The sequence below is a fragment of the Panthera leo genome, chromosome B2 (genome assembly GCF_018350215.1).
Source record: "Panthera leo isolate Ple1 chromosome B2, P.leo_Ple1_pat1.1, whole genome shotgun sequence".
Lineage (NCBI taxonomy): Eukaryota > Metazoa > Chordata > Mammalia > Carnivora > Felidae > Panthera > Panthera leo.
The window spans coordinates 63,796,658-63,824,545 of NC_056683.1; the positions used below are offsets into that span (position 1 = coordinate 63,796,658).

Sequence of the window (27,888 nt, forward strand, 5' to 3'; positions counted from 1 at the left end):
ATGAACATTTTAGGCAGAGACTGCTGTGAAAAGGCGGCACATCTGAAGGTTGGTGAGCCCTTCAGGGTCATCAGAGCACTGACTGGGGAAGGGGAAGAGGCCCAAGTGGCAGACTGGGGCAGTTCTGAAGGGCTCTGGGTGCTACGTTCAGAGTCTGAACCTTGTCCCATAAGCAACATGGAGCTGTCAGAAGTTTTTCAAGACAGTGAGATAATCATATTTGTTTCCTAGGAAGGAAATTTGTCTACCCTTTGAAGACTGGAGAACCACAAGCAGGAAAAGCAATGAGGAAGCTGCTTCGATGGTCCAGGCGATAGGCCTGGTTAAGTAAGGGCCTTCACTAAGGCTATGGAAGCAGGAATGAAAAGACGGGAGAAAATGAGAAAGAGATTTAGGAGGCAGAATCAATTGTTAATTAGGGACAGTACTGAATGAAAAAGGTAAAAGAAGAGCTGAGAATGGGTCTGTAAGGTAATGCTGGGGTGCCTGAGTGGGAAGTCTTGGTAGAAGTGGAGATACTATACGATAAAGAGCAATTTTTGAAGGAAAATGGCTAATTCAGTTTTGGAAAGATTAAATTTGAAATATTGCCAAAAAAGAAAAACAGAAGAAAGAAAAAAAAGAAAAATGAATGAGACTACGGAGGTAGTACCTGTGTTGAAGTGAATGAAACTAGTGGTTTGGTGATGGGGTTGAAGTTACTCTTTGTTAAAGGAAGACTTTTTCAGGGACAATTTTAGTCTTAAAAATTATTATTTAATTTAATTAAAGCTACAGATTCAAAAAATTAATGGCTTAGGCTCAGGAGGTGTTATGTTTGAGACTCTGTTCCACCCCTTACTAACTCTGGGAACTTGGACCAGTGACTTAGCCTTGTACACATCAACTCATTTCATCTTCACCATAACCTGTAAAGGGGCCACTATTATCCCCAGCTGGGCTTAGTTTCCACATTTCTAGACTAGGAATACTAACAGGGGCTTGTGAGGAATAATTGAGTTTATGTGTGAAAATCACCTAGAAAAGGCTTTGCTCACACAAGACCTTGTATCACTTAGTCCTTAAGCCTTTAGGTGTAACTCATGAATCTTAGCTTTCTGTTTATAAATCTAGAAAAATTTGACAATCATTTATAAAGTAACATTTACAGCTAAAAGTTGGCCAGTGAGGATGTGTGTGTGTGGTAGTTTTCTGCACACCGACCAAACCATTCTCAGACACCAGTTGGGTGTCCTGCAATTCATCTCAATGCTGACACCATCTAATAGGAGATAGCATCAGATCCCACACGTTAAGGGCTCAGCCCCACAAGAATGCTCCCCCAAGCCCCTTCAGATGCCAGATGCAAGTAATTACCTGTGCTTCTGACTGATCTGCTATGGAGGTCCCAATGACCCCCTCCTTGGGTTTGATTAATTTGCTAGAGCAGCTCACAGAACTCAGAGGAACACTTTACTTACTAGATCACTGGTTTGTTGAAAAAGGATATAACCCAGGAACAGCCAGATGAAGAGATGCATAGGTTAAGGCACGGGCAAAGGGTTGCGAGCTTCTATGCTCTCTCCTGGTGCACCACTCTCCTGGCACCTCCAAGTGTTCACCAACCTGGAAGCTCTCCAAACCTAGTACTTCTGGGCTTCATTCTAGTCACAATTAATTGAAATCACCAGCCTCTGGTGATTGAACTCACTCTCCCCTTTGCCTTTCCATGGAACTCACTCTCCCCTTTGCCTTTCCACGGAAGTCATTGAGGGTGAGACTGAAAATTCCAACTCTCTAATCACTTGGTTGGTTCCATGTGACCAGTCATCTTCTTAAGACACCTAGGAGCATTTCAAAAGTCACCTCACTCACATAATAAAAGACACCTTTGAGGTTCTCCTCACTTAAGAAATTCCAAAGGTTTGGGGCGCCTGGGTGACTTGGTCGGTTGAGCATCCGACTTTGGCTCGACTTTGGCTCGGGTCATGATCTCGCGGCTTGTGAGTTCCAGCCCTGCGTCGGGCTCTGTGCTGACAGCTCAGAGCCAGGAGCCTGCCTCTGATTCTGTCTCCCTCTCTCTCTGCTCCTCCCCTGTTCACGCTCTCTCTCTCTCAAAAATGAATAAACATTAAAAAAAAAAAAAAAAAGAAAAGAAATTCCAAAGGTTTTAGGAGCTCTGTGCCAGAACCCAGGACCAAGAACAAATATATATTTCTTACTGGAAACCACAATATCACAACTTAATTTGTCCTATACACTTTAAATTGCATTTATAAATCCAGTTCTCCTTATTTTAAGAAATTCAGTTGTCTATAAACATATGATATCAAGTACCTAAGTAATTCTCATAAATCTAAAAAAACTTTATTTTTTAAAAAAATATTTTATTTATTTTTGAGAGAGACAGAGAGAGCACAAGCTGGGCAGGGGCAGAGGGAGAAAGACAGAAACACGGAATCCGAAGCAGGCTCCAGGCTCTGAGCTGTCAGCACAGAACCTGAAGCAGGGCTCAAACCCACAAACCATGAGATCATGACCTGAGCTGAAGTCGGAAGCTCAACCGACTCAGCCACCCAGACTCTCCTAAAACTTCAAACTTACAATTATGGGATCTTAAGGAGTGATACAGCAATGGGAATGATAAATGTGGTCTAATTTGAGCACAGACAATAAAAAGGTGCATTATCTGTAGAGAATTTAAAAACAATAATAAAACCAATTAAATGTTTATTAGTTTGCTTTTTATTATTGCTGTGTACTGACATGCTAACAATATCTGTGATAAAATAGTCCTCTGCGCTGGGAGGACCACTCCTATTATCCGTGCCCCATGGTAGATCTACCCTGATCTTAAGTTTTATTGAATATTCCAACACTACTTAAAATCTTAGGGAAATTCTCATTTATTTTTCAAATAAAAACATCAATTTTAAGTTGTCCCTAGGCTTATCTGTTAATTACTCTAATATATCATTAAACATTATAAATAAAGTACCAAATATTCACTAATTTCTTCCCTAAACATAGCTCAAAATATTAATAGTATATGTTTGATTTATATCATCACTTTACACATTTAATTATAAATTTTCCCAGGGTTTTATAATGTAGACTCAATAGTGAAACACTTGTCATAGAAACAGAACAGTGTAGCAGGTTAAGAATACACATTTTTGGGGTAGAGTGCCCTGGTTTTCAAGCGTGGCTGTGCCACTGGCCAACTGTGACCTTGGGCTAATTATATATCTCTCTGTGCCTCAGTTTCCTCAGGTATCAAATGGGGTATTGAAAGTAAGTAGCTATCTCATAAGGTCACTAATTATTATATTAAACTGTTTAGTATATGCGAAAAATTGATTGACTATATAAGCTTGGATCTATTTCTGAATTCTTTATTTCATTTTATTAATTTAGCCATTTTTGAGATCAATACCACACTATCTGGATTATGCTAGCTTTATGTTAATTCTTAAATCAGGTAGTACAAGTTCTGCAATGTTCTTTTTCAAAGTGATTTTGGCTGTTCTTTACTTGTGAAGGTATCTGGGTCTAAGTTTTCTTGGTGGGTAGGTTTTTAATTTTAAATTCAATTTCTTCAACAGTTATAGGGATAGTCATGTTTTTGAAAATTCCTTATTGTGTTAATTTTGGTAATTTGGGTCTTTCAGGGAATTTTCCCATTTATAAATTGTCAAATGTATTGTTATAAAATCATTTATAATAGTTCCTTATGATTCTTTTAAAACATTCTAAACTATTTCCTATAGTTAGGCTCCTGCTTTCATTTTGGGTGTTGGTATTGGTAATTTGTATTTTCTTTCTTTTTTCTTGTGAGGGATTTATTCATTTTGTTAACCTTTTAAAAGAACCACATTTCTGTTTTGTTGATTTTCCCTATTAATTGTCTATTTTTGGTTTCACTGGTGTCTTCATGTCTGCTTTATCTTTATTATCTCTCTCCTATTTACTTTTGGTTTAATATTTAGCTTTTCGTTTTCTAGTGTTTAAAGAGGAGGCTGAGATCACTGATCTTTAGGCATGTTGTGTTGCAAATATAAGCAAATTAAGCTATAAATTGCCCTCTAAGCACTGTTTTAGCTGCATTCCACACATTTTTGTATGTTGTGTTTTAATTTTCATCCAGTTCAAATTATTTTCTTATTGATCTTGTGATTTCTTTGATCTATGGGTCATTTAACAGTGCATCCAATTTCCAATTAGTTTTATTCCCGTGGGCTCCTGACTTGTCCCCTTTGGGCAGTCTTCCTGGGTCCCTCAGCCCATTTGCTTGCAGTTCTTTTGCATTTATTTAAGAAATGGAGGACAGGGCTGATGCTTTAAGAATAATCATTAAGCTGATTATGCAATTCAGATGACATATTTTTGATTGAAAAATTGCCATGTCCTCAACACTGTGACCTTCTTTCTCCATAGCTTCTGGGACTAGCTTCACAACTAGAGACAGAGAAGATGTCCTGGTACCTTTATTGTAAATGTTGCCATATATAGGGCTGAAGGCACTTGTATCATGTTCTAGAAAAGGATTTCTATGCTTTATATTGCTGACATACTATTTCCAGCTTTTTTTTTTGATATGGTGACACATAATCTAATATTTTAAGGGACTTAGGCTTTCCTTCCTCCAAGGGGAAGAAATTCTGATATGGGTTAAGACAAGAGGAGTCCCCAGGAACCACTGTGACTGGTCCCACTAGAGGAATGAACTTCTATGGTAGTGCCCAGTTGTGGGTCTGGGGAAAGTGGCTGGAAAATAAGCTACTCAGCCTGCCAGTCATCTAGGCCTTTTGATAAAGTCCAGGAGAGTTATCTAAATAGAGTGCAGAACACAGACAGGACAGTGAAGTTCTGGAGGACTTGCCTAAGGGATTTTGCTATAAATATCCCTCAGGATTTTATTGGCTAAAAGCAATGGATGGCTGAAAAGGAGCATGTGGGTTGTCATCATCTCTACCTCCAACATGATTTTTAACAGTTTAACAAACAGTTAAACAATCGGAATAACAGCTTATAAAATAGTAATAGTTATTAAGTACTTTCTGTGCACAGTCACTGTGCTAGAACTTTCTTAACTTACCTTATTCATATCTTACCTTATTTAAGCTAAATACTATTGTTATTATCTCCTTGACATTTGAGGAATTAAGTGATTTGCCTCAGGTCATTTGCAAGGACATTTTCTTCAGACATGTTTGCACCCAATACAACTTGTCAAAAAGGGAGAGACTTTCCTCCCCATCTTGGGCATCTGGTCACTATAATAGAGCCAACTCTGTTTCTGGGGCAAGAGGAAGTCAAATATATTTTAAAAGTTCTCACTAGAACAAGCATCACAATGATTGAAACATTTTCTTCCAATAGTGTGGTCTCTTTACACAGCAAAACAAATGATGCAGAAAAACTCAAGACATTCTCGACAAGCACATTGACAATGGGAGCAAGCATACTTCCAAATCCCATTTGTTTCTCCACTGCATACTAATCCAAGAATTTATCAATTTGAATTTATTCCCTGAAGAATAATTCCAGACTTAAGAATTCATTCTTAAACCTTTAGGGGAAAATTTCATATCCTGCATTAATAATCATATGAATTCAGTAGCAATGTCACCAAGAGCCCTCCGAAGATCACTCTGTTCTCTCACATAGAGACAGGTTGATGATGAACTGATAAATAGAACCTTGAGAAATCAAAATTTACAACATAATACTTGTCAGTCAGACATATTTTCAATATGATGGCTCTAATAATGTACCTCCTAAGCATTAATTATAATATTAAATAGACAAGCAAAATATTGGCAAAAGATAGTCAGCTATGCTTATCCAGAGTTTCTCCTTTAAGTTAAAAAATGTTTTAATGTTTGTTTGTTTATTTATGTATTTATTTTATTTATTTTTGAGAGAGAGACAGAGTGTGAGTAAGGGAGGAGCAGAGAGATGGAGCCACAGAATCCTAAGTATGTTCCAGGCTCTGAGCTGGCAGCACAGAAACTGACATGGGGTTCGAACTCACAAACTGCAAGATCATGACCTGAGCTGAAGTCTGTTGTTCAACCGACTGAGCCACCCAGGCACCCCAATCTTTATTTATGTGACAAAGAAAGAAAGAGACAGAGAGAGAAAGAGAGACAGAGACAGAGAGAGAGAGAGAGAGAGAGAGAGAGAGAGAGAACATGAATGGGGGAGGGGCAGAGAGAGAGGGAGACACAGAATCGGAAGCAGGCTCCAGGCTCTGAGCTGTCAGCACAGAGCCTGACCCGGGGCTCAAACGCACAAGCTGTGAGATCATGACCTGAGCTGAAGTCAGACGTTTAACTGACTGAGCCACCCAGGCACCCCAGAGTTTCTCCTTTAATAGCAAACTCCTGGATACAGGGTTAACTTTATGGCTACGGGACCTGTGTGGTCACATAGGGCCCAGACTCCGAAGGGCCCTGTACCTGCTTTAAAGCTCTTCTGTCTTCATCATGAAATTCTTAATAATTTTATCTCCAAACTCAGATGGGACAACGGAGCACGCAGGTAGGCAGAGATGTGTACAGTGTAATACGCATGTCTACCATTCCTTGATGCTTATCTGCATGCAGCATTTGTGATGCTCCATGAGCACAGAATTCCAGTGGACCCACTGCACATGGGAGTTCAGGACATGCAAAGGAATAGGTAAGTGTATTATGTATATGACTAAGTGGGAATGCTGACAGCCCCAAGAGGTCACATTTTCCATTTGAATTAGAACTTGCTTCAAGCGTAGAAAGAAGGCAGTGGTATTCTAAAACACATGAATGACCAAGGGACCCAGCCATATCCTTTTTCCCTCATGTCACTTCCCTTTTCACTTAATGACAGAGGAAGGGGAAAGATAGGGCAACCCACAGTTCCTTTCCTTAATCATCAATAAGTTGAAAGTAGAGATTGTTGGTAGAATGTGTGAGTATTAAGAAGTGAAATAAAACAGTTGAGTTAATTTTGTGCAGCATTTTACTGTTTGTAAGAACAAAATACTTATGTATGTATGAACCACAAAAGATGAATTGTGTAATTTCACTAATTCTGCATATGAGTTAAATGCTTTTATATTTGCATTTAAACTGCCACTCTTCACTTAGAATGATATTACATAGCAAATCCATAATAGGTCAAGAGAGAGACTGCAGAAGGAAAAAGCTTTGTTTTAGTGCCTTTTTTTTAAGTTTTTTTTTTCAACGTTTTTAATTTATTTTTGGGACAGAGAGAGACAGAGTATGAACAGGGGAGGGGCAGAGAGAGAGGGAGACACAGAATCGGAAACAGGCTCCAGGCTCCGAGCCATCAGCCCAGAGCCTGACGCGGGGCTCGAACTCACGGACCGCGAGATCGTGACCTGGCTGAAGTCAGACGCTTAACCGACTGCGCCACCCAGGCGCCCCTGTTTTAGTACCTTTAATGGCACACTGAACAAGGGACCCTACATCTTCATTTTGCACCAGGTCCCTCAGATTACATAACAAGCCCTGCCTGAATTAATTATGTCTCTGCAGCCTGCTAGCAATGGCCAATTTCCTGCTTCTTTACTTTTCCATTCCAGCTGGCCAGTCTGAGTTTTCTCCACTGCCTTTCCCTGCTATCTATCTCCAAGGTGGAGACTTGCCCATGCCTGATCCTGGAATCATATGAAAGCTTCCTGATTAAGACAAAGTATTGGCTCAATACTGTTAGAAAAGAGACAACAGTCACAAAATGGAGTTGCTTGTGCTAATCTCTGTGTCAAAAATACTGAGACTTAATACCTAACTTAATTAAAGTTTCAGCCTCCCCCAGGAAGGGAATCTTAAGCCAGTCAATCTTGAATTACCTGGTCAGTATTCATGAGGTAATCTGCCTGGTAGACCTCTGCCATCCCCTCAAGAAAGGTGACCTTGATACAAACAATTAGCATTCAGCTAGTATAACTTCCTTGTCCCACCCTCTTCTGCCTATTAAAGTCTTTTATTTTGTACAGCTCTTCAGAGCTCCTTTCTGTTTGCTAGATGGGAGGCTGCCTGATTAATGAATCATCGAATAAAGCTGGTAATATATTTAAAATTTACTCAGTTGATTTTTTTTTTTTAACAGTATGAAGAACTTGAATGATGCTGGTGCCTAGAGTCAGACCATATGGCTTCTGCCTTCCACTCCCATGGAGTATGAATTCCTTATCCTTGCAGCTTCCCCCAGTTGTAGACTTGCTGCTCACACTGACATTTGCTATTTAGGTCTTCTCATCATTGCCTTACCGCTTGGCTCTGACCTTGAGAAGCAGTGTATATTCCTACTCTACTGATCCCCTGATTCCAGATTCCCTAGTCCACCATAAGCAATGATGGCTTCAAACTTTTAAAAATTACTTTACTTTTGAATACGTCATACATATACATGGCACAAAATTCAAAAGATACAAAAGAGTAGACGATGAAAAGTAAAACCCTCTAAACTTTGCCTCTGACTTACTTGTAATAATCCCTGAAGTCAGTTATTCATATCAGTTTTTCTGTATGTATTTCCAGGGATATTCTGTGTGTGTGTGTGTGTGTGTGTGTGTGTGTGTGTGTATAAACATATATATATATATATAAATATTTGATACACAAATACATATATAGTCATGTTTTTAAAAACACAAGTGGAACATAATATACTTTTTTTTAAAACTTAAGAATGTAGGGACGCCTGTATAGGGGCTCAGTTGGTTGAGCATTGGACTCTTGGTTTCAGTTCAGAGCATGATCTCGTAGTTTTGTGAGTTTGAGCCCCACATCAGACTCTGCACTGATGGCATGCAGCCTGCTTGAGATTCTCCCTTTCTCTCTGTCCCTCCCCACCTTCTCTCTCTCTCTCTCTCTCAAAAAAAAAACCCAAAGATTTTCTCTCCCTCTGTCCCTGTCCCCTACTCATGCTCTTTCTCTCTAAAAAAAAAGAAAAACAAAAACGTGTCTTGGAGATTCTTCCATATCAGTACATATTGGGCTCAATTATTCTTTTTAAGGGCTGCATAGTAGTTCATGTAGACTAAAAGACATTGAAATTGTTTCTAATATTTTGATATTTCAAACAGTGCTGAAATAATTTTCTTTCTTGCACATAATTTCACACATTCGTGATTATTTATTAGATGTGGCATTGCAGGATCTAAGAGAGTAGAATATTTTCATTTAGAAATATAGTAACAAATTGCTGTCCATTTGGGTTGTGGCCGTTTACAGCCCCACCAGAAAGTATGCAAGCTTGTTACTCCATGCCTTCATGAACGTAGTGGATCTTTGAACTTACTGCCCTTTGCCACTCCGACAGGGGAAAATAGTATCTTTAGCATCTTTACCTATGAGTGGAGGTGCAGGATCATGAGTGCAGATATATTTGAATCCACTGGGTAATGTCAATGTATGGGGCCGACTTCTATAACTTGCCAAAACTTAGTATTGTTAGACCTCTAACTTATTCCAACAGATGAAGGGGAAATAATGTTTCATTGTGGTTTTAATTTGCATTTCCCTAATTATTAATAAGGTTGAAATTTTTTTACATGTGTTCCTGGGCCATTCCTGGTTCTTCACTGATGAAATGTCAGGTAGTATCTTTTGCCAGTTTCTATTGGGTTGTCTTTTTTTTTTTTTTTTTTTTTGCACTGATTTTTTTTAAATCCTCTGATATTAGTCCTTTGTGAATTATATGTGTTGCAAAAATTGTTCCTAATTTTCTCGTTTGTTTTTCTACTCTCCTTAAGACATCTTTCCATCAACAGAAGTTCCTAATTTTAAATTTGTTTAATACATCAACACTGAATTTTATGATTTATGTCTTTTATACTTATTTACAAAATCTTTCCCTGCTTTAATGTAATATAAAAATAGAAAGTTCTTACACTTTCTAAAAGTTTACAGTTCTGCCTTTTGTATTGAAGTCTTTAATATGCTTGGAATTCAATTTTTTATAGTGAGAGGTAGGAATTCCATTTTATATTTACAATATGGGTAACTAATTGGCCCATTACTTTTTATTGTGCAATTTATTGAATAGTCTCCTTTTCCCACTGGTCTGTAATTCTCTTGCTATCATGAATCAAGTTTTCATATATGTGTGGTTCTGCTATGAGCTCTCTGTTCTCTCTTATTGGCCACCTTGTCCATGCCTGTCCCAACCAGCACTCTCCTCATTACTATTGTTTCATGACAAGTCTTCATATCTCATTGGACCATATCCTCCACCATATTCTTTTAGTGTTTTGCTCTTCCATATAAATTTGAGAGTCCATAAAATCCTGTTAGGATTTTCAATGTAATTGCAGTTAATCTATAAGTCACCTGGGAAGAGCTGGCATCTTTAAAATTTTGGGTCTTCTTGTACAAATTAAATATATATATTTTCTTAAAGGTTTAAAATAAAATCTTACACCTTTTTTCATGATGAACTTTCCTTAGATGCTTTATATTTTGTTGCTGTTGAAAATGGTATCTTTAAAAAACATTTCTAACTAAGGTGGCTGGTGAATAGAAAAGCAACTGGCTTCTTAATATGGGTTTAGTACCTAGTAAGATTGCTACATTATTGTATGTTTTCTCTGCAGAGAATTATCATTTGCAAATAATGACAGATTTGTTTCTTCCTTTCTAGTCCTAAATGTTGAATAGAAGTGGTGATAGGTGTATTGTCATCTTATCATTGATCCTAAAGAGAATGTTTTCAACATTCCAGGATAAAATTTATGTGCTATTTTTTTGGGGGGGTATGTACTATTTAATTTTTTTGATGTTTATTTATTTTTGAGAGAGAAAGAGAGAGAGACAGAGTGTGAGCAGGGGAGAGGCACAGAGAGGGAGACCGAAGCAGGCTCCAGGCTCTGAGCTGTCAGCACAGAGCCTGATGTGGGGCTCAAACCCACGAACTGCGAGATCATGACCTGAGCTGGACAGACGCTCAACCGACTGAGCCACACAGGGGCCCCTGGGGGTATATACTCTTAATGGTATTCCAGAAATTCTCTTTATCCCTAGTTTACCAAGGAATTTATATTTAATCTTTAGTTTTTATCATTATGAGAAATGATAAATTTACTATATTTCCAAAAAATTATTGTATTTCTAAAATCTTCTCCATTCTTTCCTCTTTTGCCACCACCCTTTTTGTTGATGATATAGGTTTAGTTTGCATTTACTTATAATACATTTACACCTGTTCTTATTGATTTACTATCTTTGATGGATATTTTTATTCACATCTATAAAAGATGAGGAATTGTCTGTACTACATTATCTCTCATTATTCATTTCTCTTTTCCTCCCAAGTTGCCTTAGCTATATCATGGTAATATTGTCCATATTAATAGTGTTTAGATTCTGTTCTTCAACCATAATCCCTAGATGTGTTTTAGTTTTATTCCTATAGTTACATTTAGAGTTTACTGTCTGTCTTCGTAGTTTTGTCATCTTTTGTTGGGCTAAAATGTGTCCTCTAATAATTTCTTCAGCAGGTACTCATAGCAGCTATATTTCCTGAGATTTTTTCCCCTGGAAAATAGTTTGTTGAGTATAAATTCTTGGGTCATATGTTATTTCTTTAGTATTTTGGGGGCATTTGGAAAATTATACCATTTTCTAGGATCTCAGACCAAACTATTTCTTTCCTTTAATAGATGAATTAAAGGTTTTGCCTTGATGTCCAAATAATTCTTTAATTATCTTTGAAGTCCAGAAACATTACCAAGATATGTCACAGGATTGACAGTTTTGTGTCACTTTTTGTGTTTTTTTGGTGGAAAATGGCACGCACTTTTACATGCAGTTTCAAATTTGGCTTTCATTTTGAAAAAGTGTTCTTGAATTGTATCTTTAAGAATTTTTCCTGTTTTGTTATTTCAGTTGAAAACAAATACACTTTTGGCTGGGCAGGAGAGAACTATGTTAGATCTCCTTTTTCTGTCTTCTATATTTATTATTTTGTTTGTAATTACTTTTTATTCTTCATTTCCATGTATTTGCTTCTATTTCTCAACCCTGTTCTCGATTACCTTTCTGGTAGATTTAGCAATGTCTGTTATCTTTTGGGCTGCTCTCAGCGTGGCCTCATTTTTGTAATGATTTTATTTTGCTCATCTTTTTCGAATGCTGCCACTCCTTTTATTGTCTCACCATGCTTTATCTCAGTTCTTGTATCTCTGCTTGAGCTCCCACTTTACAACAACAATTCCTTCCTGATAAATTTATGAATCCATGCTGATATACTTGCTCACAATTCCATCTGTCTCATGGCAACACTTTCATAATTCCATGTTTCAGGAATTCTCATGTTATAGAATTATACGTATGAATTGCTTTGGTCTTGATTTCTCTTCTTCATTGATATTGGCAGCTGCAAGGCTCCTCTTCACGCGGTATCTCTTCTTCATCTTGTCTCCCTGACCCATTACTTCCTATATTTGTAGCCTATCTATATGATTCTTTCCTCATTCCTACTCTCCTGAATTTTCCTTTGTGCCAACTCAGCTCTGTGTAAGCTCCTGTCACCCTCCCATACACACCCTTCCTTCCTTGTTATTCCATGTAAGAGGTGGTTGATTTTGCCTCTCAGATGGTGCTACTCACCTTATGGAATTGTGCATTCTCCTTTGGTTTGAGCTCTGCAGCCATGGGCATTCAATCTTAGCATCTTTCAGTGCCCGTCTTGACCTTCACCACATCTGACTGCTCTTCCTTTAGTACTATAGTTTGGGGTGGTATACACCTTTTAGTTTCACTGAATATAAAATTTGCATTTCTGTGTCTCAGACTCCTTATTGCTTTAAGAAAAGAAAGTAAAAATACTACCTTGACTCAGCCATTTAAAAACTGTGCTATGGGCTTCTTACTTTGTTATTGGAGTGGTCTAATCCTGGGCCTATCTTCTGCTCTGCTCTACTTTCCAGGCTTGTCTCCATTCTTCTGGTTCAGGAAAAATTGCACTCCCAGCCTCCTGACACCTGGGTTGCCATCACTGACTGCTGGATGGGCCTATGAATAATGCCTTTGGGTATTTATCAATAATGATGAATAAGACTTTGCCATTTAGAAGAAGAGAAAATGTGTCAGTACCTTTAGTCACTCTTGAGAAACCTAATTAGATACTGAAATAGTCTTATGGGATCTTAAAGCTCTGTATCTTTATATCCAGCAGTAGAAGAACTCACAGCTTTCTCCTTGAGAAATGCCCAGTTTTCAGCTCCTAGCTCATGTCATCCAGAGGCTCACACTCCAGTGATTTCCTGCACTCAAGGTGTCACATCCTACCTCCACAACTCATAATGGAATCTCTAGTAATTTTCTTTTGTGAATGCATATCGATGAGTCCCTAAAGTAGGACTAATACAATCAAGACCAGATTTTTATGACTCTTGTATGCAACCACAGTCTAAGTTAAGAAAAGAGAGAGAGAGAGAGAGAGAGAGAGAGAGAGAGAGAGAGAGAAGAGTTGCACAGTTGTAGCTGTCAGCTCAGTGCTGTGGGAAGAAAGTTGGCCAGGCTGATAAGGGACTAGTCCATGCATTTTTTCTGTGCCTTGGTTGTCTATGTGTTTTAGAGGAAATAGGGAAGGAAGGTGCACAGGATACTTTTCTCAGGCTGATGAGTGATATCATGTACTGATGAGCTCAGTCTCTGGGGTCAAGCCCTGGCATCACCGCCTACTGAAAGCGTGCTTTTGACCAGTTCTTCATTTCTCTGTGCCTTGCTTTTTTCTTCCCTTTTTAATTTTTTTTTATTTTTAATATTTATTTATTTTGGGGAGAGCACAAGTGGGGGAGGGACAGAGAGAGGGAGACAGATCGAAGCGGGCTCCATGTTGACAGGCTGACAGCAGCAAGCCTGATGTAGGGCTCGAACCCACGAACCGTGAGATTATGACCTGAGCTGACATCGGACACTCAACCAACTGAGCCGCCCAGGTGCCCCTGTTTTTGTCTTCTCTAAAAAGGGGATAAAGATGACGATAATACCATGTCTTAAGTTTTTGTTTTTGAGGAGTAAAGCCAATAATGTACATAAAGTGTCTGGCAGGTAATTCTTAGTAAATACATATTGTTGATGTTATGATAAACCTTAATCTTATCTTTTTAATGAAATATTAATAAGAAGGGTCCAATTCTTAATACTGAGACTCAAGAGGAGGATGTATGGGTGAGAGGAACTTGCAAGTTCTGTCACACAGCTGTAAGCAGATCTGATCTCACAGATTTGCAGTGTTTCATGGCTGGCCTTTCTCTGCCAGCCAGTGAAGGCTCTGAGAGCCACACCACGAACAATCAAAAACAACTGCACCTGCATTTGCTCTAACTCTTGTCACGTATGTAGCACTTTCGTACATAGTTTTCTCTTTGCCCTTTCCAACAACTTTGTGACAAGGTCCTTGTCATTCCCATTTTACAAATGAGACCTATGTAACTCACCCCAGGTTGTGCTACTGGTAGGAAGTGGGAGCTATTCTCAGCCTAAGTCTTTCCCTTTCTTCTGTGCTCACTCTACTAAGGTGGCTGTTCAGTTGTTTGGAAATTGACTACAATAGCCTCTAAAACATACTCTCCAACGTGCTTCTCAAACTTCAGGGTTGGTGAGAGTGGTCTTTAAAAAAAGAAAGCTTTTTGGTTTGATGTAGTCCCCTTTGTTCATTTTTGCTTTTGTTGCCCTTGCCTGAGGAGAGAGATCCATAAATATGTTGCTAAGACTGATCAGAGCGCTTACTATGTTTACTTCTTGTAGTTTTATGGTTTCCAGTCTCACATTTAACTTTTTAATCCATTTTGAGTTCAATTTTGTGTATGGCGTAAGAAAATGATCTACTTTCATTCTTTTGCATGTAGCTGTCCAGTTTTCCCAACACCATTTATTGAAGAGTCTGTCTTTTCCCAGTTGCATATTCTTGCCTCCTTTGTCGAAGATTACTAAAACTAGTATAATATTTTGTCAGCTACACTTCAATAAAAAATAGGGATTCTTAGAGCCTACCACTAGAGAGTTTGAGGTTTGGGAGAGGGCTGGGAATTCTGCCATCTCAGTGGACCCAGATGTCCATCAGCATATTCTAGTATCCCAGTCTGACCTTCACTACATTTGGCTGCCCTTCCCCTAAGACTGTAGTTTGGGGTTATGCACACCTCTTCATATCATTAAACACAGAGTCAGGTGATTCTGTTCACAGGTAGCCTAGGAAACTACACTTTCCAGGGACCAAGGATAAGTAAAACAGGATCATTGCCTTCATGGAGTTCACAAACAAGTGTGAGAAATGGACAAGTAAACAATCCAATGTCACAGTGTAATGAGACTGTTAAATTCATCTGGAGAATACTCCCATTTTGATCCTGCCCCTTCTATGTTTTTGCTTGTGTGTAGTTATATACACATATTGCCATATTTGTCATTAGCACAATCTGGGAGAATCTTCTCGAATTCTGTGCTTATGAAGGTCTCATATTAGGCTGCTCTATTTTATGACCCAATTTGTGCTTTAAATTGCATAAAATTTCTTTAAACTTAACATAGACCTATATGTGTTTACATGTGAAAACTTTTTCTCCCTTGTGTATGCACAACATTTTTTATTAGCTAGTATGAATAATATGAACTAGTTCCTCATAGTCATCTTGGATGATACCATTTGTTTGATCAGTGATATTACTTATCAAGTGCTTTTGTTTATCTGTATTACTTAATTCTCATAATGATTTGGTGAGGTAGATACAAGAATTATTATCTCTGTTTTACAGAGTGTTGGCTTTATCATTATTGCTCTGCTGGTCAGTGGCAGAGCTGGAAGCAAACCTCAACCTCTGACTCCTAATGCATGGCTCTATTCACGGCACTGCAGAGCAAAACAAATCAGCAAGCTTTGAGTGAAGCTGCAGAGACTGGAAAATGCTTAACCTGGACAGGATTTCTGTAACATAACCATAGGGATCCAGTAATCTTCACTTAGCAGTACTGATCAATGACCTGTTCTGCCCAGTCCTTAAGACTGTGTTTGAATATTGATGGTGGTAAGCAAAGCACATTACAGGACAGAGAGCAGCAAATGCACCAGGCCCATTAAGTATGAGTAAAATGACCACTTTTAAAAGCAGTTTATGTGCCTCACAGGGAAAACACACACATGGATAAAAGGAAACCAAAAACCAACAACTTAGTACCTTGGAAACCCATCAAGAAAACTTACCTGAAGCAAGGATTATCGCCCCTATCAGAGAGAGGCTAGATGTCAGTGTCTGTTTTATCATTTTCTTCTCTTAGCCATTTTGACCTTCCCTTCGTAACATAGTTAATAATTATATGTGTGCTTTGGAAAGTAAGCCAATTCTTTCCTTGCTCCATATGATCATTTTTATTTGGAATCTTTGACGTACATAAAATACTAGAGACAGTTAAAAACAAGTTTGTATGGATTGGTTAGCAACACCCAGTTATTAATGGATAGACTCATTAGGGAAATTAAAGATATAGTCCCAGAATAAATGGTGTCCAAAGCTGGCAAAAAGCCCTGTTTGAATATTCATATTACCACCCAAACAGCTGGAGATAGAGAGTGCATGATTCACTGGCTTTAGTGGTGGCTTCATAGTGAATAAAGTAGTTTTATGAAAATCAATAGAGTGACTAAAATTACCAAGTGCATTACTTCAAAGATATTAAGCATCATAAATCAAACATGTCAGCTGAAGAATAATGATGATGTTATATACGAACAAGAAAGCATGCTATCAGCTGTGGAAGTGGTCAGAATCTTATCCTAGGGCTTCTGAGGAAAACTAGTTGCTTTTTGTTTGTTCATTTGCATCCCTCTTAAGGCAGTTTGTTACAGTCTTACAAAGCAAAATATACAATTTTGTAATCACTGACAGACAGTTGGAAGGGAGAAAAAATCCAACCATGCTGAAAGATTTGGCTGGAATTGTCTCCACTCAATGAACAGAGATTGGCCTGGCTGGGAGTGCATTTGTCAACACCATGTACTCTCAGGCAGCACGATAGAGCTGAGGATGTTCCAGAACTGCTAAGTAGCAAAGTGCCTGACATGCTAATTAATTTGAGACTTGGAATGCCAGGGTTGGAGGGTCTGCAGAAAACATTTAGTGTGACCATTCCCGTGATGCTCTCAACTCTTCTACAACCCCAATTCCTGCATGTTTGGGCCCATGAATCCCTCTCCAGCAAGGCAGTCCATTCCTATCTGAGGAAAGCAGCCATTCCATTCATGACTGGAAGGAAGTTCTGAAACAGTTCAGTTCCATTGTAGCCACATAGCATCATCTCAAGTAGTGAAGACTGCCTTCATGTAGGCAGCTCCTGAATCTTCCCTTCTCCACAGTAAACACCATTAGTTTCTCCAGCTGTTCCTCTGCTTTCACGCTTTCCAACCCTTCACTTTTCTGTTTGGGCTTTGCCAGACACATTCTGGTATTCATGTCCTTTTTGAAGGGTGGTGCCCAAACATGAAATATGGTCAGTCTGACCACTACGGAGTACAGTTGAACTAATTCCTTCCTCACTCTTGGTATTTCATTTTGTGTGAATAGTGAACAACTTTGGCTTCTAAATCCTACAGATGATTCATACTGATGAAATTATACCAATTTATTCATCCAATATTTATTGAGCACTCATTATGTGTCAAGCACTGTGCTAGGTGCTGGGAATTCATACATCTGCCTGCAAGGCCTGTAGAGCATAATAGGACAGATTACTACAAATATGGTTAATGAGATAATGGTGTGAAAAAGGCTATGGCAGGGAAAAGAGTAGGGCTTTAGTTAGACAAAGAGGGGTACCTAAACCAGCCTGGGGTGGTAGTGGTGATGGTGACCGTGAGACTAGAGAGGAACAGGGGGTTAGGTGGGGCTTCTGGGAAGCCTGGAGCTGGGCCTGGCTTCTGATGAATGATGGGAGTAAGCAGGGGGTGGGGGGGGAGGGGAGAATGGCATTCCAGGGAAGGAGATTAGCAAGTGCCAAGACTCAGAAGTGAAAGAGAAAAATAAATATCTGTACAGGACTCAAAGTATTTAAATGTTAATGGTGGGGAGTGCTGAGAGATGAAAGAAGAGGCTTGAAAGGAATAAAACATACTCCTGCCAAGGGGTTTGGATTTTATTCTGAGCATAATGAGAAAGCCTCTAGGGGAGCAGAAATGGAAAACTCCCAGACTCCTGTGTTACTACAGCAGAGATAAGACTCAGAGCACAGACATTGGGTCTGGGTGACATGGCTTCCTGTGGAGTTTCCTCAGACAGCTTTATATGGTAATATAAATTGTTTTAGGTGCTGACCTCATTGGACATATGAAAGGCAGCGAGTCCATAGTTCTTTGGTCCTCTAGCCCTGTGGTCTTTTCCTTCTACATAAGCTGCTGAGACCATAATGCTGGTATGCCTTTATGAGGTAAAAGGAAGTAAGTAGGAACCATGTTTGCCCATATGTAATGGACATTATCTGTATCTTTTGTACTGCTTGTGGGAATAAATCAAAGTAAAAATAACTTCAAACTCAATCCAAGCTTTCATTCTTGCCCATTTATAACTCTGGACTTTACTGTATAGTATGGCCTAATCCAAAAGGGAAATGACAGATCTGGTTTCCTGGATTGGAGACTGTAAATTTATAGCAGCATCTAGCCATGAGAGTGTGTGATATTGTTCAGCAAAAATCAATGGCCCAGATTGGGATGACAAGAAGGTAGATGCTTTTCTGGATAGCAGAGAAGGACCAGGGAGGCAAAGATGTTGAGAATATTGATGAACATAGTAGGCTGAAAAAAAAGTGTCCTACAAAACGTATTCACTTCCTAATCCCCCAAATCTGTACATATTATGTTATATGGCAAAAATGTGGGTAAGTGTCTTGAAATGAGATGTTTATCTTAGATTATCCAGGTGGGCCCTGGTGTCATCACATGTATCTTTATAAGAGAGGGGCAGAGGAAACTTTGATATGAACGCAGGAGAGAAGGCAGTATGAAGATGAAGGCAGAGATTGGAGTTCTATAGCTACAAGTCAAGGAAGGCCTGGAGCACCAGAAACAAGGAGAGAAGCACTGAGCAGATGCTCTTCCAGAGCCTCTGGAGGGAGTGTGGCACCTTGATTTCAGATTTCTGCCTCTGAAACTGTGAGATAATAAATTTCTCTTCTTCTAAGACTCCAAGTTTGTAGTATTTGTTATAGCAGCCACAGGAAACTAATACAATGAGAGGGTAGCTGAAGCAGGGGACATGGAGCCTCAGTTAGACACAGAAGATGTCAGAGGTAAGGAGATGTTGCTATACTGGGAAGAATTGGAGGCCTTTATGAGGTGCTGGGAATACAGGAGCAAGACAGAGAGAAATTTGGATGGAGAGGTAGTTGTAGTCAGGAAGAATTTAAATTTCAGAGATGGAATTGAGGAGATGAAGGAAGTGAAAGACTAGGGTTGTGACTGGGTTATCCACACGAACATTGCAATCTTCCAAGGTGATGACAGGTCTTGTGCAAAGAGGAAGACTGTGAATCAGATGCCAGAGTCCACAAGGAATCAAGAAGAAGTGAAGGGAGATAATAGGTGAAGGGTGGGAAGATGCAGAGGGTTCAGGGTGATAGAGCCAGAAGGCAGGTGCCCTAATGGAATCTGCTTGGAATTTTATTCAAGATAGATAAATCACGGTCTTGGAGAGATACTGGAGCAAAGAAAATGCCCACCCTGTTTTCTGAGTCCAAGGTACATGAGGTGTTGGAAAGTGAGCAGTTGTACTAGAGGGATCTCCTGGAGCAGGGGGTCTGTGTCCTCTGGAGAAATCTCGGAGACCCAGGACATAAAGAGAACATTCATGAAGTGACTGATGATGGATGGGTATTTGTTAACATGTAATGTGATATATCAATTGACTCAATATATATCAGTACTTGAAAACTACGACCAAGTCAGGGTATGCCTGATGACGCGGTAATAAAGATGCAACATTTCAGAAATTTGCACATGTGCTCAGGTGATACACATGCTTCAGTATATCCCCGTATTAGCCAGCTCTAGGCCTGCTGGAGAATGATGAATGAGCTCCTTCAGTAAGTTTAGTAATGGGCTCATTTTAGTTAGCTTGTGAATATCAAATTTTAGGAAACTTCAATAACTAATTTAGTAAGTTACTCTAAGTAACGTTTTGCAGAATATTAAAAGGAAGGTCGATGGAATTTCTTGTCATTTATTTGTCTCTGAGCATCAAAGAAATGACCTGCAATTTGGGAAGACTTTAAAGACTCTCAGGAGGTCTTTTGTAATTCACAGTAATTCTCCAGACTGAATATGCTTAAATTAATTTGCACTCTTTTGCTTGGTCACTTAACCTGTTACAAGTCACAAAATTGTATTTATGCCTATTCCTCATTTCTCTGTCTTGTCCACAAATATGTCATGAGAGACTTTATTAAAGATTCCTCAGACACCATCAGCTTGAGCTAATGTGTTACTATATTAATAATATCTAATATTAAGCACTTTAGATAACTGTCATTTAATTCTCTGGACATCCTTATTAGGGAGGTATTTTAGTATCACTGTGTCATGGATGGCACAGTGTGGATAGCCATGGATAGTGTGAAGCTGAGGGGGGAGATAAGTAACATGCAGAAGGTCAGCTAGCAAACAGAAGAGCAGGGATTCAGTCCTAGGCAGGGTTTCAGAAACCTTGTCCTTCCTCATTTTGCTGAGGGGCTTTACACTTCCTGAAGGGTACGAATGGGAATGTGTGTCTTCAGATAAAAAAGTGCTCTGTTCTTCCGTTAAGCCCAAAGGCGTTCTACTGGAGACCCAGGTACCACAGCGTTGATTGCTGCCTGCAGCCTGGCCCACAGCTGAGTAGCTCCTCAGGCTGTGTTGGTTCCTGAAGTCTCTAAAAGTGCCTCTCCTCCCCCTGAGTGTGATTCGCATCCTGAGCCCTGAGTGCTCCAAGCCCAGGTGCCAGGACTGACACCTCCATTTGGGAAAACTAGTGGGTCTCCCACCAGTTGAGAGAGTGGGACTTCCTTCTTGTTGCCATCTTGGTTCTGGGGCTGGGAAAAGTCACATGGTCTCTTCTTCTGCAGAGGGAGCTGTTCTTATGCTCCTGTTCTCTAGGGCTGAGTCTTCTCTCTTCTTGTCTTCTACTTATTCCACTTCTACCAGTGTCCCCCTCCCTGTTCCTATCTTTCTCAGGCTCTTTCTTTTTCTTTGTCTATTCACTACCCTTCTCCTAATCTAGATTCATCCCACCCTTCTCCAGGACTCTTCTTACACAGAGGCAAGATTTGACTATATATTCTTTCCTTATCAATCTAGTAACCCAATCTGCAAAAGAAATACGATCAGCCAGTCAATAATTGTTCTTATTCTGAATCCATACCAGCTCCTAGTGATCCAAGCTTCCTTTCCTAAGCCTTCCCAAACCATCTTTTTGGGAACTAATCCTAGAGTCTATCTGCAGTTTATAGGATTAATATCTGTAGATATTAATCTATATAACCCATATGAATATAGTATATAAATCTACTTATAATATATGTAAAAATCATAAAGATTATATAAATCTATAAATAAAATAGAAATATATAAACCTATAGAATTTCTAGTTTTGAAAAATATTAGAACAGTATTTGCCTATTGTCAGAGCTCCAGCCTAGGCAGTGGATCAGGGACCTTGTCTGCAAGTTCTTTCCATGTTCCGGGATGTTACTCATCAAGGCCTGAGACTTAAACCCATCTAGACCAGACAGAAGCTCTCTGAAAATCTCTCTGTCTCAAGCTTCCAATCCCTCTTACAACATTTATTCTATCCTTGTTGGGTCTGAAGATCATTCTCATGGACGGAGAAGCCTAAAGTAGACTGAGTGTTGAGGGCTGACGTTTGGTTATCCAGCAGTACTGCATGGTGCATTCCAAAGAGATAATTTGCATTTAACCCCTGGAGGCTATCTAAATTAACCCTTTTTGTTTATAGCTGAGGTAACTGATAATAACCAGAAATAAAATCCAGGTTTCTTGACCCCCAGTTTATACACTTTTTTTTTTAAATTAGATTTTACTAACAGGTTCTCAAACTTTCTAAACAGATCAAACAGATTAGATACATTTGAGACTCTAGATCTTTAAAAAAAATTTTTTTAATGTTTAGTTTTGAGAGAGAGAGAGAGAGAGCTGGGGAGGGGCAGAGAAAGAGGGAGACACAGAATCCGAAGCAGGCTCCAGGCTCTGAGCTGTCAGCACAGAACCCGACAAGGGGCTCTAACTCATCAGCCACAAGATCATGAGCTGAACTGAAGTTGGTCGCTTAATCAACTGAGCCTCCCAGGCACCCCAAGACTCTAGATCTTTAAGGCATATTCTAGTTCTTTCTCATTAAAAGAACTTTTCATACAAAATATATCTCATGTTACGTAGAAAAATAAATGCAACATTCAAAGATTGAGGAAAATAGTAAAGATAGCGTGTTAGCATAGATTTTGGCATAATTGGGGTCTTAGCTCTATCAGGAGACAATGGCCCCATTCTTTGAACTTATGAAGTAAATTGATAGGATAACTGTTGAAAAATCCATTCTTTAAAATTCAGCTTGAAATAAAAACATAGCTAAATACAGACATAACAATTTGTTATTTTATTCTAAAATCATATACCTTAAAAAATGTGATCTTCCGTAAAATGCTTCTATCAGCAAATGGGAGAGGTAAAGACTTTCTCAGTGGATGTGCCCTGGGTTTGATGTAAAACATGGACAAGTAACAAATGATAGGGGTACTGATTTCCCAACACAGACATTTTCTTGTTGTCTTTCACAAGAGGAGCATTCAGGTTCATCTGAGGCTGATCCTTGTAGTGGGCCTAGAGGCATGTTCAGGAAGATGAAATCATGTTGGATAATGTACATACAAGGCTATGACTGAAGAACCAGGAGAGAAAGGCTCTCTTCACCACTCATGGGTTCAAATCTACCTTTTTCTTTGAAATCTATGAGTAAACATTCCATTATGGTTAAATTTTCTTCTTTAATATTTACTGGCTCTTCAAATAATGGAAGAAAATAATAGGCTAGATGAAGAAATAAGTGGTGATTACTGTGGCAGGTAGAATATCTGTGAGGTATGTTCTCCATTGCTGAGATGGAGGGGCACCATACAGCAAGGACACGAGAGTAGCCTGTAGGAGGTGAGAGTGTTCCTTGGTGGATAGCCAATAAGACAGTGGGAACCTCAGTCCTACAACTACAGGGAAATTAATTCTGCCAACGACCTGAGGGAGCTTGTAAGAAACCATTTCCTAGTTGGGATTCTAGATGAAGACATATCTAGCTGACACCTTGATTTGAGCCTTATGAGACCCTGACCAGAGGACCCAACTAAAATGTGCCAGACTACTGACCCCTGGAAATGATGAGAAAATAAACCTGTGTTGTTGTAAGCTGCTAAATTTGTAACTTGTTACACAGTAATAGAAAATAAATTCAAGGGGCACCTGGGTGGCTCAGTCGGTCAAGCGTCTAACTCCGGCTCAGGTCATAATCTCGCAGTCTGTGAGTTTGAGCCCTGCGTTGGGCTCTGTGCTGACAGTTCAGAGCCTGGAGCCTGTTTCAGATTCTGTGTCTCCCTCTCTCTCTGACCCTCCCCTGTTCATGCTGTCTCTGTCTGTCTCAAAAATAAATAAATGTTAAAATAAAAAAATTAAAAAAAAAAGAAAATAAATTCAAGTGTGTTCTAGGATTTTTCCTAAAATTATTTGGATTTTACTTAGGTGCATTTAATATTACTCTGAACCCACCAGGTGGATGAGGCATCCTTAAAACATCTGTTACAGTAGAAAGCCAACTTGGGATTTAAATTTGGTGTGGAAAACCTAAAAAAGCTTTAGCTGTTACTATTGGACCAGCATAGTGATTATGCGCATGAACATTGGAATCTGAATCCACCACTCTGCTACTTAAGGGACATTGGTTAAATTACTTAAGCTTTTTTTTCGAAACTGAAAGACAAATATTTCTCTTGTATACTTGATGTGCAGTTTAGTGAAATGCTGTGTTTTAGCAGTGTCCAGCACGGAGCAAATATTTAATGAATAGTCACTATTATTATTATTCTAATCAAAAAAGGAAAGGCTGTGAGGATGGTAAAGGGCCATGACAGCAAGAAAGAGAAAAAAAGCAAAGCATGTACAGGGAAAAATGCATTTATATGTAAGCTTTTCCTGCAGGTCACCAGCTATCACAAGTACTCAGCAGCCAGATTTTATTCACGTGGAAACCTTCAGAGAGCCTGGAGATAGAGTGAGTGCCATTTTTTTTTTTCCCCACAGTGAAATAGATTGCATCCCTAGGTTATGTGTCAGTCACCTAAGGCCTATTCAGATTCTGTTCCCGTTTTGAATTTAATGCTCTGCCTATCTCCCTGAACCCGAGGCCACTCAAAAGTGAAGCTGAAACTACAGATGATCAAAAAGTGGCGTATACAGATAAAAGGGAAGTCACAAGATATGTCTTTCAAACCTGACTCCATTGGCGGTCTCTGTTTGCCAGGGCTGAGGAGAATGAATGGCTCCATTTTGCAAGGCTTTGGACATCGTCTCTAACAATGAAAGCATGTCTATTTATAAGAGACTTAAAAAATGCAAAAAGAGAGAAGAAAGAAAAACTTGCTACCTCTATCCTTTTTTCCCTAAATTTAATGGGCTTAACGCATTCTATTTTTCCATACATTGGAACAGGAAGCAACATGGCAAGTTAAATCTGTTAACATTTAATGTCCATATATTTTAAGATATAATGGAATTATAAAATGGAAGACACTTGAATGAGATTTAGTGAATTTAGTGGTAAATTTCCAAATAGAATGTGAAAGTGTTTTTTTTTTTTTAATTTTTGCAAACTTTCTAAGATGTCAAATTAATCTTTTCTGGCCTTCAAAGCCCTTCATTTTGTTTCAACAGTAGGTACACTATGGGTGTTATCTATAGGGATATTAAATGTTTGTCTTCTCTAACAACAACAAACATAGGAAAGAAAAATACAACTTTAAATTTTTAATATAACACAAAGTATTTATTACTTAGTGTCTGTCTTTACATAATAAAAAAATTAAGAATTGAGTAGCCCTCAAGGACTAGCTCTTTTCTTATTCTTTTTGTATCTTCCCCACAGCCTTATCTAGGTCCAGTAAGTTTTCAAGGAAGGAATGAATTGTTTCAGACTCTAGTCCCTAAGAAGTAGTCTGGTCTGATGGAAAAAGAACTGGATTGAGATCCAAAGCCCAGCTGCCACCAAAGCGTGGCCTTGGCAAAGTCACTTTCCCTCTGGGCTGTAGTTTCCTTGTGTGAAAAACAAGATGGTTGATCTGTTCCCTTTCAGCTGTGACATACAGGAATTTAATGAAGCAAAGAAAATTCCCTGAAGTAGGACAATAGTGCTTTTTATGAATATGTAAGAGATTAAACAGCTACACAATGAGGCAGATTTTTGGAGTATGTACATGTGTAGAAGGATGCTTTTAGGCTGACTCTCAATCTTTTTGACAAAATCTGCTTCAGAGATGTTGAAGAGGTATTGAAAATGCCCCATTTAAAATGTCTTTTCTTCTTCTTGAAAAGGTTATGTGTTATCTACTGGCAATCATTTTAGAAGGTATTACTTACATGGAACATATATTTGTGGGAGTATATGTGTGTGTGTGCGTGTGTGTCATCACACCCTTGTGTTGTTATAATTACAACCAAAGGAATCATCACCATCACACTCCTGTGACAACAACTCACAGAGCTTTAACATTTTTTGTGTTTTATGTCTGAAAAGGAGGGATGTGGAAGAGTGGAAACGACTCATTTCCAGCTGCTTTTGTCCTCAGGTATAAAGCATAACAAGTTTCAAGAGCAAAGGAGGAATGTAAAGGGTAAGAATAAAAGGAATCGCTCTTTGAAAACTAATGGCAAGTGATAAAAATAAGTTACTAAAAGACAGAGCACCTTTTGATACAGAGCAAGCTTTGATTCTGACAGTGCTGGCTCTTGCTGGAACAAGCACAGAGAAATGAGAGCCTTGGCTATTTCAACCCTTAGACACCTACCCCAGAAAATCCTGCTGGAACCAATTACCAAGCATTTTATAGATTCCTGCCATAAGCTCTGCCAAAGATGCCATCTGCTCAGACCCACCTAGCACTGACCTGTTGGTTTCCTAACCTGCACATGTACTGGTAGGATGCAGCTGCCTAATACAGCCTGCCTGCCTCTAACCCATGCCCGGAGTTAGTCTTACAACGAGATGGCTTAGATAGCTAATGGGTTAGACAGCAGTGCATCCTGAAAATGAGGTCATACAAGCCGCCAGCCTTCCAGTCTCTCTTGGGTAATGAGCCGCTGGGAAATGCATTGAATGGGACCACCTTTAAGAAGACACAGAGAAATACATCATCTATTTACCACCAGGCTTATACCTGACCATGGAGAAAGCTTTCAAAATGAAAAATTATAAAACATAATGCTGTGAAACAGAACTGTAATTCTCTTGTTAGTTGGAATCAGGTCACTGGAAAGAGAGCACAAGTTGCTTCTTAGACAAATGGCTTGAATGTAAAAGGGAGTGAGAATCTGGGATGTTCCAACTCATATCTTTCCCCACATACCCTGGTTCTTTTAGAGCTTTTTGTTTGCTGAGAAAGATGGGAATGACTCCTCTGAGACATTCGGAAGCAAGTAAGGGTGATAAAAAGCACTTTGGGGTGGAAACAGGAGACTTGGGTGGGGCTGTTGGTGTACTTACTACTAGTGTTTTCACTTGGAGCTAGTTTCTTAGCTTTGATGCTTCTCAGCACCCTGATCTGTAAAACAAAGGTGAGAATACCTTTCCTGTCCACCTCGTGGTGCTTTGAAAATTGAAGAGAGAATGTCTATAAAGATCTAAACACTCTTGGTTACAACACACACTGAATGTTATTAGTACTGCAAAGTCATTTGTGTGTTATCATACTTGTATTGCTCTGTGAAAGATTCTTAAAATATCCAGACTCAAAGATCAGCACACAGAGACTGTGTTGACATTAATAAAAGCTCAGGTCAAACAAAAATCATTTCCTTGCCTTAATCCAAACTTCCAGCTCTCTTTTCTGGTTATTGTGGCACAAGGCAACATGAGCAGCAGTTTCCTGAAGTGCCCTGTTCTAAGCGGTGCTGGAAGTCCTGCATGGGAACCAGCCTAAGTGTGGGAAGTTTTTGGAGACGGTGGAGTTGCAGATCATCTTGAAGAACTATGACCCATGGAAGGACCAACACTTCTTGGGCACCATCAGGCTTGAGTCCACTCCCCACCTCAAGCTCTCTGTATGTGTTTGGGGAAACCAGCAGTACTGTGATGAGGCCAAGGCTGTGGATATTCCCCACACGGACATTGAGCTGCTGAAGAAACTCAAGAATAAAAAATTAGTCAAGAAGCTGGCCAAGAAGTATGATGCCTTTCTGGCTTCAGAATCTCTGATCAGGCAGATCCCATGAATCCTGTATCCTGGCCTGAATAAGGCTGGCAATTTCCCTTCCTTGCTGACCTACATGGTGGCCAGAGTTGATGAAGTGAAGCCCATGATCTAATTCCAGATGAAGAAGGTGCTGTGTCTGGCAGTGGCTGTTGGCCACCTATGAAGATGGCAGATGATGAGCTTGTGTACAATACCTACTTGGCTGTCAATTTCCTGGTATCATTGCTCAGGAAGAATCGGCAGAATGTCTGGGCTTTATACATCAAGAGCACCATGGGCAAGCCCTGGCACCTGTACTAACGCACAGCTTAATAAACCCTTGTGCTACCATTAAAAACAATAACAATTGTCACTTACAGTGTTCATATTATGCTTACTTAAAAAACTTTTTCAGTCTCAGATCACT

At 39.3% G+C, this 27,888-nt stretch overlaps 1 pseudogene; it reads left to right on the forward strand.

Annotated features, from left to right (window-relative positions):
- On the forward strand, positions 1 to 27,782 carry LOC122220702 (annotated as a pseudogene).
- Positions 27,783 to 27,888: the final 106 nt, after the last annotated feature.